This window comes from Bombus affinis, unplaced genomic scaffold, assembly GCF_024516045.1.
Source record: "Bombus affinis isolate iyBomAffi1 unplaced genomic scaffold, iyBomAffi1.2 ctg00000602.1, whole genome shotgun sequence".
Lineage (NCBI taxonomy): Eukaryota > Metazoa > Arthropoda > Insecta > Hymenoptera > Apidae > Bombus > Bombus affinis.
The window spans coordinates 988-13647 of NW_026109216.1; the positions used below are offsets into that span (position 1 = coordinate 988).

The 12660-nt window shown below is 36.7% G+C and overlaps 2 long non-coding RNA genes across 9 annotated transcripts; both read left to right on the forward strand.

Annotated features, from left to right (window-relative positions):
- The first annotated feature begins 2717 nt into the window (after window positions 1-2717).
- Window positions 2718-8134, forward strand: LOC126928140 (uncharacterized). 5 transcript variants are annotated; one of them, XR_007716354.1, is made up of 5 exons: window positions 2721-3499; window positions 3628-3887; window positions 6563-6783; window positions 7580-7919; window positions 7999-8134. It is a non-coding gene; the product is annotated as an uncharacterized LOC126928140 (long non-coding RNA). The 5 variants fall into 5 exon arrangements; XR_007716355.1 differs by lacking the exons at window positions 2721-3499; window positions 3628-3887 and adding exons at window positions 5716-6100; window positions 6229-6488; XR_007716353.1 differs by lacking the exon at window positions 3628-3887 and having other exon boundaries at window positions 2718-3499; window positions 6229-6783.
- A 3-nt stretch (window positions 8135-8137) lies between these two features.
- On the forward strand, window positions 8138-10878 carry LOC126928141 (uncharacterized). Of its 4 annotated transcripts, none has more exons than XR_007716360.1 (4): window positions 8138-8326; window positions 8401-8630; window positions 9164-9773; window positions 10075-10878. It is a non-coding gene; the product is annotated as an uncharacterized LOC126928141 (long non-coding RNA). The 4 variants fall into 4 exon arrangements; XR_007716359.1 differs by having other exon boundaries at window positions 9164-9765; XR_007716357.1 differs by having other exon boundaries at window positions 9164-10878.
- Window positions 10879-12660: the final 1782 nt, after the last annotated feature.

The window sequence follows — 12660 nt, forward strand, 5'->3', positions numbered from 1 at the left end:
TCTCATTACCTCATTAATTAATTACTCAACAAGTTTCGTATAACATACGATAAAAGACTTTCTCCCCTATCTACGAAGAGAATTTCTCGATGAGCCTCTACTACGTAATGCTCGTTCTTTTGGATGGCGCGACTGGTCCACAGAAAAATTATACGGTTCCGTTGGAAACCGACGAAAGCAGCTGACGCGCCAGGCAGAGAGCAGAGGGAATGAAATATCACGGAGATGAACCTTGATTCTTCTGCTTAGTGGAAAGGTTATCGATCGAGAGCAGGATCAGAGGTCTTCGTCTCACGATTAATTACTCCACGAAAATATGTCAAAAGGAAAGGCGGGTCTTTAGAAGTTGGTCAAAAGTCAGGGCAATCGTATAGAAAGTATTGAATTATTATTTCCTTTGAAACGTATGTAAAAATATGTAGAGATAAAATGTTATGATAAAAATCTTATTAATTTTACTATTAAATTTGTTTTTATTTAATTTCAATATTCGATTTAGATTTTACGGGTGTTTCAGGGCGTATTATTAATTTCACAACTTGTTTAATTTTCTTACGCTAATTAATATCGATTAAATGTCCGTCTTTCTCGCCCTTTCGTAATTGTAATTTTAATCTAGATTCGCGATAAGTTGTTTTCGACGAGGTAAATTCGCGAAATTGTTTTCTTTGAAACTCCATAGTTATCCTCAGTGTTGACCCAATATTAATCTTATTCGCTTCGTGCCACGGTAATTAGCCTTCGCGTCTGGTTGCTCGTTTTGAGGATCGGGACACAGTTTCTCATTTTTAACGGGCACTTTGCGCGGTCAATTCACGCGCGCCATTTCTCCTAGACGTGACCGATTCTTCACCAGACTTCTACTTCCATCTTTCTGGTGCCATCATGGCCAATGTGTTTCTTATTCTTCTCCAAAGACTTTCCACGTCGTCGTCATGAATTCCACGTTCGATCGATACTCGAGATCTCACGCTATTTTTCTTCCGTGCACCTATCCAAATATCAGACACCTGACCACCATTCGAAGAAACATGAACATCTCCATTCTGCGATTTCGATGCGAAATTTCAGTCAGTCAGAGCAATTTCGCTGGCCAGAAACACAAAACCAATTTGTTTAAATTTCCCACATTGTTTATTAGAAAATTAAACCACCTATTGCTTAATGTTCGTATCGGATATCAGTTGCCTGCATTATGCAACCAGTTTAACGTTACAATGCGCTTGTTAGTTCACGTTTGTAACAACTGTGGTCACATTTGCATACGATACGAGATTCCTCCCGGAAACTCTGGTTTTGGATCATTAAAGTTAACTCGATACATACACAGCAGATAGAATGTTCCTTTGCCTTCAAACGAAATCAGACTTTCAATTCGTTTCATATAACAGTTTGTTGCGATATGAAGCTCTTTGCTTTCGTCGAAACGGAAGTAGATGAGATACGTTCAAGTCAGACACGTACGCTTAATGAAGTTTAATTGAATTACGGTATTGTCGTACATACTTAACACATCTTTGACCGGTCACGAGTTAACTCGTGTTTTCATGGCCAAATTGTGCACCATTACACGCAGATGATTGTTACACTGTTTATCATACGAAAAAGAAATATTAAAAGTTGAAATAAAAATATATAAAATTTATTAAAGTTTATTTATATTGTTTTACTTTCACATCCAATTACGAAATAATAACCGATGACATGAGATAAATTCTCAGTAAAATTTCCGGTCAACAATGTGTTAAATTTTATTTATTATATATCCTTGCAGTGCAATAGATTATTTACCTAATTATTGTAATTACACGTCTACTCTTTTGTGTAAACAAGCCGTATTTTCTAGTCGCTTATTCATTAGATCGATTAATCCCACAAAACAAAAAATAGACAAAACTGATGAAATTATGTAAAATAAGCGTCGATCAAAAAGTGCTTCGGCACTAAAATCTCAATAATTTCGAAAACTCCAGCTAACCATTGCGGCCTAATTCAACGATGTTTCAGCGATACCTATTTCCACTATCTGTTCGTTTATTTCTGTCCGAAATTGTAATCGGTCGAAGAATATGGAACATTTGATAGAACTCAACTTATGGTCAAGAGCTACCAGGCTACGGACTGGTGCTTTAATTCTCAAATACAAGAAAAGGGATGGAATAATTCATAAGGGGGTTGCCGTTTCCTCAGCGTTTTGTGCGTCCGGAGCTTCCACGCGGAATAGCTCCTTTTCAAGCGGATTATTCCACAAGCTACCAAGCTAATGCAGCTTCCAAGCAGCTCGTACCTTCGTCTAGCAGTTCCTGGTACGCCTGGCCTGTAATCCGTCACTTGGGAAATATTGATCCGCCATCGAACATAAAAGGGACAAAAAGAAAAACGTGGAGAGAAGATCACAGATTTTCCTGCGGCGCGACGAAGAGATCCAAGTTGTCTTCCGCTAGACTCAACCAACCAATTTCTGCTGGCTCGACGAACGTGATTAAGGAAAATTAATTATCTCTGGTCGACCATATGAAACATTTGTTTATCCTCGTCGAGTTAAGCTTTCGTGGACTTTGATAATTAATTAGCGACATCCTCGAAGACATTACAGTCGATTAATCGGGATAATTGAGTAACCCGGCTTTCCTCGTATCATTATCTACCATTTTGGAATCCTTTCTATTCCACACAACTGGTATCTGCCTCAGCTCTACTTCAATTTCCTTGCTCTCGTCTCGACTTATCGTCCCGAATTTCCGTCTACGCTTGCCAATTTCCGTGTGTCTTCTGATTCAAGATGATCTTACGATCCTTTGCTTCGTATTAATTAAATTGGCCACGATAAGCGGGACAGCGTACGTGATATAAAGTTTTCATAAGTATTTTGACATTTTCAATAGGAAACTTGTATGTCCATATTGTACGCGCTACATGAAACATTTTGAAATTTCATTTCATTAGCACTGTAACATGACATGATTATTTTTCTTCTTTTTTGACAATTTGGAAGGATTAATTTAATAGACCAAGTGTAAAAAGATTTCGAAGAAATTGCAATTAGTCGAAAGAAGAAGAAAATAGCAAAGATCTTTCGATGTCTGTTACTTGATTCCATTGATCAACCAATTTCGATAAAATGTTCAACATATCTGTAACTGAACAACGTCATCATCCTCCTACGTACATGAACTATGAACTTTCGCGCATTTAGAGGAAATTTAAAAATGCAAAATTGCGCAAAATATACATACATATATATGTAAACTCCCTAGAGTTCAGGTAGGATAGGGATTCTTTTCGTTTTACGGGTAGCACGACAGGCTGTGTTTCATGGACAGAACGATCTTCCTTTGTTTTACGGACGGCCATTTGAAGAAACACGTTCTTCCCAAACGAACGGACAGAGAGTTACATTAGAGACAGATAAGGTTACAGAATAGTTATTTAAGATTTTAAAGACTGAAGGAGAAATATTGGTAGCTAAGGACGTTGAAAATCGATTCTCGATTTTCAGGTAAACATTGTATCAAAGACTTGTTATTTCCCATGTAGATAATTATCGTTATTTATTGTTATAGACGCATATTAATTGTTTATTTTTGTATTTTTAATTACTTCATAATAAAAAAACTCGATTTTCAGACTTTAGAATCGATCCCTGAATTATCCAATTATTGAACCTTATAAATCGACTTTCCCTACGCCATGTTGCTGAAAGTTAACCTACGCGTCGTCATGAACGAGAACGCGAAACAGTAGAAGATAGAGAAGATATAGAATCTATCAGAAGACCAGAAGACGAAATATGCTGTATTTTCCCCCCGGAATATCAAGAAGAAAAGTACCATCAATAATTATTCAGTTTACCAATAGTGAAGAAGGTCGCAAACAGTCTAACCAAGGTAGGCCAATGTAGAAATATTAAACTCACAATAGATGACGAGACAGCAACATTGTATATCAATACGGATTCAAGCTTCGCAATTCGAGACATTGTCTTAGAGGAACCAGAAATAACTCGCACAAGAAAAACAAAGACGGAAATTGACATGGTAAAACTTCTAGAGACTCTCCGAAAATGAGATAAGAGGGAAATAGAGGAAATAAACTTCAATATAGAACAATTTGAAGGAACTCGAAAAGCCACAGACTGGATATCGGAGCATGAAGAGGAATGCAAAAGATACAAAATAAAAGGTAATGAGGAAAAAGTCAAAGGTTTAAGAAAGTATCTAGGAAAAACAGCAGAAAGAAAGCAGTACCAAAGGAATCTGCTGAAAGCTGAAGTACACAACTGGGAAGATTGGAGGAAGCATTTGGAGTGGTATTTGGCTTGTCGAGTGCCGCCACACTCCAATGCCCGGTTAACAGCTGCATGGTGTGATGATCGATGTCCATCTTCTTTTTGGTAAATAGCAGCGCACTCGGTATTAATTTCCTTGCGCCTCCAGTTCCCCCTTCAGCTCGTTGCCGTCATCCGCGCCGATCTTGGTCTTATGGATCTTGTTCCTCTCGTAAGTCTCTCCGAGCATCTTTATCTTTATGTAGATCGGGAGATTCCCGGTCAACACGCAAAGTGCCGCGTGGGAGACGGTACGGTATGCCGTCGTTGTTATGCACAGGGCCGTTCGTTGTGCCCGTTTCAGCTTCTTCCTGTTCTTATCGGTATTCGCTAAGCTAATTCTTCTTTCTGAACCCATACTGCCTCCGATGGAACTGGTCCGTTCCGATGCATCTCTCGATGATCTTCTTAAAGCATTTTTCCCAGATCTTGCTCATGGCTGGGAGTATGCTTATCGGCCGGTACGCGTTAAGGAGACTGGGATCCTTTCCCGGCTTCCTTAGCAGTATTACTCTGGCCGTCTTCCAGCAGTCCAGGAGTCTTCGAGTCTTCCATCGACTCCTGCAGCCTTCTTGGTGTTCATTCTTCCGGCGGCATCGACGACATCGCCTTCGCCGATGACGACGCTGAAGCTGATGTCTCCTACTTCTTCGCGGCCCTCGTAATGGGAGGGTCCGTGTCCCATGGTGAATAGCCTCTGTAGGACTGCTTCCACCATGTCGATCGGCATGTCGTTGGTTGGTTTCTTGCTTTTGCATCTCTTCATGACTGTGCGATAGGGTTTGCCTTCTTGCTTTTCTGTATGGATGGAAACGCGTTCGAAAAGTAGAACGGAGTAATTAGCGATGCACGGTCCCAGGCTGGTGAATATTTTTCCATCGGGAGAAGCCAGGTCGAGCGATACAAGATTTATATGCTCGTTCTGCCAGTTATTTCAATGTCTGTTACGCGATAGAAAATGAACATAAATGAATAATAAATGTATTACAGCCATAAAGATTGCTTGATGTACGCCACCGTTTTTCCCCTATTTCTCCGATACAATTTTCCTTTTTTTTTTCTTTGCGAAACACTTTACTAATCGGTACGTATTCGAATTATCCTCACTATTCTCGGTTGTTTCCGTTTCCTTTGGATTTACATAAGTACTCGTTTGATGTACGTGCAGAGTGAGATAATAATTATTAACAGCTATAAAATAAGAAGCGAAAATACGTTGAAACTCGACTTCTAGATTCGCGAGACTTTGCAGAGCCTCGAAACTCTCGTGTTTCAAACCTAACAAAAAGTTGTAGAGGGAGAATTACATTGCGAGATCTTTTAAGGAATATCGTATCCTTGTAATAGGATTATTTCAGCGAGGGAAATTCCGTGTTGCGTGTAACGCGTTGCAAAGCCATGAGCTTTCTTTCGGGTTAATATACATAACCGCCTTATTGAACTTTCCATCTCACACGTGAATTTTGCGATGTAATTATCAACACGAGGAGGGTGATGTAAACTCCCTAGAGTTCATGTAGGATAGGGATTCTTTTCGTTTTACGTGTAGCACGACAGGCTGTGTTTCATGGACAGAACGATCTTCCTTTGTTTTACGGACGGCCATTTGAAGAAACACGTTCTTCCCAAACGAACGGACAGAGAGTTACATTAGAGACAGATAAGGTTACAGAATAGTTATTTAAGATTTTAAAGACCGAAGATTTAAGATTTAAAGACGGAAGGAGAAATATTGGTAGCTAAGGACGTTGAAAATCGATTCTCGATTTTCAGGTAAACATTGTATCAAAGACTTGTTATTTCCCGTGTAGATAATTTTCGTTATTTATTGTTATAGACGCATATTAATTGTTTATTTTTGTATTTTTAATTACTTCATAATAAAAAAACTCGATTTTCAGACTTTAGAATCGATCCCTGAATTATCCAATTATTGAACCTTATAAATCGACTTTCCCTACGCCATGTTGCTGAAAGTTAACCTATGCGTCGTCATGAACGAGAACGCGAAACAGTAGAAGATAGAGAAGATATAGAATCTATCAGAAGACCAGAAGACGAAATATGCTGTATTTTCCCCCCGGAATATCAAGAAGAAAAGTACCATCAACAATTATTCAGTTTACCAATAGTGAAGAAGGTCGCAAACAGTCTAACCAAGGTAGGCCAATGTAGAAATATTAAACTCACAATAGATGACGAGACAGCAACATTGTATATCAATACGGATTCAAGCTTCGCATTTCGAGACATTGTCTTAGAGGAACCAGAAATAACTCGCACAAGAAAAACAAAGACGGAAATTGACATGGTAAAACTTCTAGAGACTCTCCGAAAATGAGATAAGAGGGAAATAGAGGAAATAAACTTCAATATAGAACAATTTGAAGGAACTCGAAAAGCCACAGACTGGATATCGGAGCATGAAGAGGAATGCAAAAGATACAAAATAAAAGGTAATGAGGAAAAAGTCAAAGGTTTAAGAAAGTATCTAGGAAAAACAGCAGAAAGAAAGCAGTACCAAAGGAATCTGCTGAAAGCTGAAGGACACAACTGGGAAGATTGGAGGAAGCATTTCTCAAAACTTTTAATCCTTTGAGTGCTGTGGGCCCATATAGGTGTCTGGTGAAAGCTATCAGTAAGGACTAAGGATATATATACTCGTTTTCTGTAAGTGACTGGCATGGACTAACGACACATGTATGGGTTTCTCAATTGTTCCAAACACCTACGTAGAAGTAATACTACTACATTTGTGTGAAATAAATATAAATGCATTCCTTACGGCATTAAACAAATGCCAATAGTGTCTCCTTATTGTTGAAGTGATCACCACTTGTAAGAAAACTCTACATATGGTTTTGTTAGTTTTCTCAAGCACTGAGATTTTCACATACAATTAAATTATTAACTTGTGTTCTATTTACTAAATTTAGTTTTCTAGTTTATTACCCAAATTCTAGTTAATTGTAAATTTCAATGTTTATAATAAATAATTAAAAATAATTAAAAAATTTCTTCAATCATTTAATATCGCGCAAAAGAATTGCTATAACTTATAACGATTTGTGCTTTGAATAGTCAATCAACAGAGTTCAATCTACCGAAAAATTATTTCGTCCATAGCGATCGTCAGCGCTAGATACGCGCCGTAAGTACGGACGGCATAGGCCGCGAGTATTCAGCACTCAAAGGTTAAGAGTAAAGGTTGGTCGGTAATACGATATGCTTACAATTTTATATACCTTTCAGGTTCGTTCATAGAATATGCAATAGAGGAAGGACGACTAATATTGGAAGTAAAAGAAGTAAAAAGAAGAATGCCTGAAGATGTGAGGGTGCACCCGATTGTCATTGGATTACCTATCGAAATCCAAGATAAAATTGAAAGAGAAAGTATACAGTCAACAAATAACCTAATGGGAATTTTGGGACAATATGAAGATTGGAGAAACTGATTCCATAAAAATTATCCGTGCAGATCGATACCCAGTAATGACATCCAAAGAAATTCGAGTATGCGAGAAAGAAGAAAATTAAATTAATTTTCACCTCGATTGACTGTCCATCCTCCAATGGACTAAACGAGAGGGTAAATCAGACATTAGTAAACAGCATCAGATGTAAGATCAATTCGAAAAAAAAAAAGAGAAACTGGACAAAAATTGCAGAAGAAAGCGTAGAAGAGTACAATAACACCAGACACAGTGTAACGGGATTTGTCCCAAATCATTTACTGTGTGGAAAAATGATTGAAATCGTCCCTAAGGGAATAATGGAGAATATGAAGAATACTTGAAGAATACAGTGATATAGTCTTCACCCACAACGGAAACAAAATGAATAGAAATAAGCTGGAAGAAATTAGGAAAGGACCTCTCAAAATTCTAAGAAGGATTTCAAACTTCATATATGAAGTGGATAACGGTAATCGGAGATCTGATGGGAATTTCTTCCACTCAAGTAAGCTGATCCCTTATAGAGAAGATAATTAACGATGTAATTATGAACACGAGGAGGGGAGATGTAAACTCCCTAGAGTTCATGTAGGATAGAGATTCTTTCTGTTTTAGGGGTAGCACGACAGGCTGTGTTTCACGGATAGAACGATCTTCCTTTGTTTTACGGACGACCATTTGAAGAAGCACGTTTTTCCCAAACGGACGGACAGAGAGTTACATTAGAGACAGGCAAGGTTACAGAATAGTTATTTAAGATTTTAAAGACTGAAGATTTAAGATTTAAAGACTGAAGAAGAAATATCGGTAGCTGAGGACGTTGAAAATCGATTCTCGATTTTCAGGTAAACATTCTACCAAAGACTTGTTATTTCCCGTGTTGATAATTATCGTTATTTATTGTTATAGACGCATATTAATTGTTGTTTATTTTTGTATTTTTAATTATTTCATAATAAAAAAAACTCGATTTTCAGACTTCAGAATCGATCCCGGAACTATCCAATTATTGAACGTTATATATATAATAATATAAAAAATACTTAAAATATTCAAAGTACTATGATTTCTCTAATACTTGTTAGGTAAAACAATTTTCTACCGAGGTTCTTCTCTCTTAATTGCATTCTCGAAAATATGAATTTATATAAAAATCCGTAGTCTAGTCTAACTGATATAATATGTGTTGTTTAAATTTTACTACAGGCCCAGATAAAAAAGACGTAAAAAGTGACCTTTACTTCCTATTTCGAAATTCCAACCGTATTGCTATTTCTTCAAATTATCTTTACACGTCATCCAGTAATCTAATCTTTCTAACTTCCCCAAAAAGATGAAGTCGCTTGGCTGGATTTTAATAAAGTTATTATGTTTCAAGGAACGTGTGCTGATATTTGATCGTCATCAAGGAAGCCGTGCTTTGATGTAATATTAATGAATCAGCGTATATTTATACTTGGGTAGATATTAAATGAAGATAATATATAGGATAAAATGGAAGATAATATTTCAACAGATATCACAGAAATATAGTAGAAATATAGTACGATAATTATGATAATATGGACATGATACAATGGCTGAATGGATTTAATATGATTCTTTTAATTAATCGTGACGCTAGGTTTATCTCTGCATCGAATAATCAATTGGAACGTGGATATAAGGGTAAGAAAATTAAAATGGTGCGAGACAAGCGGTATGTAACTTTATAAAATTAAATCTGCTAAGGAAAATGTGCAATTTAACAGATAAAATAATTTATAATACACGCAACATGTTTATAAAATTTTTTTTATGAGACGTATTCAGATACAATACTTTCGTAAGCCCCTGTTTATTTGACAAGGTCTACAGCGTATTCACCGTTCTACTCTTTTCGCTAGATGCTGAGGGTACTCGATAATCGAGTGACTTTCGTGACTTCGAGTGATTTCACTCAACGTCCAACGAACAGCTCGAAGCCGAATACCAGGAATAGTAAGAAAGTATTTACCAATCATTTTAAAATCCTGGATAAATCACGTACATTAGTTAAAGATAAACAAAAGAACAGAATTAAATATTCCAGAGCTACAAGAGGCTCCGCCCCTTTTTTTTCTTAACAAGCTCTTTACTATTCGTCATGAGAATTTAACAGCAACAATTTGTGTCTCGCGTGACTTACAAAATTTTAGTAATAAGATCCAACTGTATAAGAGAGCTCTGGAATAATTTATTTCGGGTTTATTTGCATCTTATTTAAAGGGACAAAGTCCAAAGAGGGACTGATACTCTCTTTTTTTCCAGTTTCTTCTACACAGAAAGGAGGAGCAAGCTTACCCTTCGTACAATAAATAGAAGGAGCTACATACGTTTTTAATCGCAAAGATCGCGGTAAACTTACGAAATTTGGAAACGTCAAGGGTATCGTAAGGTTTCTGTGAATCCTTTTTATGGATTCCCGTGAGTCTCGATTTACTGCCGCTTTTCGTATTTCTTGTGCGTATTAAAGGACTTTGCACGACGCAATCTCAGCGGAAAATCTTAGCAATAAAACGTCCAGCTGTTAACCACAACTGGCATTGAAAAATTTGGAAATGTCGTAAAAGTCCAGATTGTCGAAGTAACACGTGCACGTTGTTCAAGTAACATCGTAAAAAACAATTTAGAGGAGACAATTATTATAATAGAATTTCTCAAATAATTAGTATGACGTGTGCCATGTGAATAAATAGTCGTGTTTGATGTGGTATTATTACTTTCCCATCAAATTTAACTGTTCTTTTGGCAATCTACGTAAGAGATTCAAAGCAAACAAATCCATCGACTGTAAGTATTTATTAAACATTTCTAAACTCAAAATAAAAGAGAGAGAGAGAGAGAGAGAGAGACAGTAATGACTCGCCACTTTTTATTTTGTTAATCTAAAATAAATTTATTCAGCAGTTTACCAAGGCCCACCTTTACCTGGTTTGATGCAAATGAGAAACGGTAAGTGTTAGCAACACCATTTCCAAGAAACTTGAGGTACTATGTCAAACTTAGTTGACACGAGAAGCAACCACTGTACGCTTAACTGACGGTCACGGAATACATTACTTCTTGATACAATCTTCCTGCTTGATTTCCCTTTACCTTTGATTTTCTCCTACCTCTGGAAACCACTTTGGTATTTAATATTAACATAGTTCTTTAGATGGAACAACTAGCTCTCTCGATAAACTTAAATATAAATAGAGAACTTTGTTACGAATTTAATTTTAGAACAATTAGTGGAATGTTTGTCAATCTGCATTCAAAGTGAATAAAATTCGCGTTATGGAATTATTCCTTTCATAAATAAGCGAGTGGCTGCCGATTCAGATAAATTGAAAAATTAGTTGCGAAGAAGTAGACAATGTTTTTTTATTCCCGTAGTTTTCTTACGCCAGGTGAATTAAAATTAACAGAGTTTTCTTATCATGCAGATTTCTGCATGTTCATCTAATAAACTGGAAATTTGCCGCAAGCGGCAAGCCACGCCGATTCGCCGAAACTCTTATCGAACAAAATAACTAGAAACTTCTTCCCTCGCTCTACTTTCCATACATGCGCTAGTTTCTCTATACATATTCGTTTTTCCATTTTTGTTGCAAACGCTTCTTCGCTTCGATGATCATAGGTTGATAAATCAAAGGCTTTATTCGAGCTTATTCCAGTCGAATTTTTTCCTTAGTTTTAATCAAAATTCCCTTCCATCCGTATTAATCTTGTCACGTATAAGCAGCTGAGTTTAATTTCGCTCTTCGTGTACGAACTACAATTCGTGAAATACAATTTATATGACCATCAACTCGACGGTCCACATTTACACGAATTTTTTCGACCGTATTTTAAATGCCATGAAATATCGGACCTAGTCAGAATATAATTTCTATCAAATTATTCGCGTACATTGCAATATTATTCGCTGTATTTCTTTGCACACTATACGTAGTATCGGGTAAAATACGATGGTTCATGAAAGTGTTCGGAGAATTATCAAACCACTTGTACGTGTGTCGTATAAAACATTTCGAAACTTTATTAGCATTGTAATGAGACTGTAATATTTGAAAAATTTTAAATGAATATGAAATCTACTCGCAATCGTTTTGAGGGGTAGTTTCATGCATATGAATTTTCTGTTTGAAGAAACAAAGGATGATGTCTAATATAACGAAAAACGACTGTTCAAATACGTCGGTGCCTTTTATGAAGCTCGTAATCCCTTGCTCGTAAACATTTTCAGATTTCTGTCAAATTTTCCCAATATAATCGCCAGTCTTTCTTTTGATATAGGGTTAATCAAGTTTTAACATGTTTCGTGCAACACACATATTATATTGAGGAAACTCGTTAATGGATAATTTACAGAAGAATATTGTCTCGAAAGCGCGATGCAAAGAAAAGACAGTGGTTCGACGATAATTCAATACGAATTACTCGTGAAAATGGATGCACGTTGTTAATTTAAAACGACGTTAACAGCATCGTGATCACACATTGTCGGACCCAAGGCATTAATGTTTAAAATTAGAAAACCACTTGCAAGTCTGGCTATATATTCGCGTGTTAGAACACTCTGGCCGAGCAAAAAATGTTTGCCTATCAATTATTCGCCACTTCTTCTGCTGCACGTATTTGCGTACATATATGTTGCGCTCTATTTTTTTACCCCGCACGACAAAATCTTTTTCGTATGGTTCATGAAAAATCACACTTTTTGTGAACTCATAATTGGCAGATTTCTCGGTCAAGTTGATCCACAAACACATATTTCTTAAAGATACGTATACAACAATTAAATGTAAACGGAGATTTGTTTCATCTTCAGAACACCATAAATCATCTTAATCTCAAAATTATCATAAA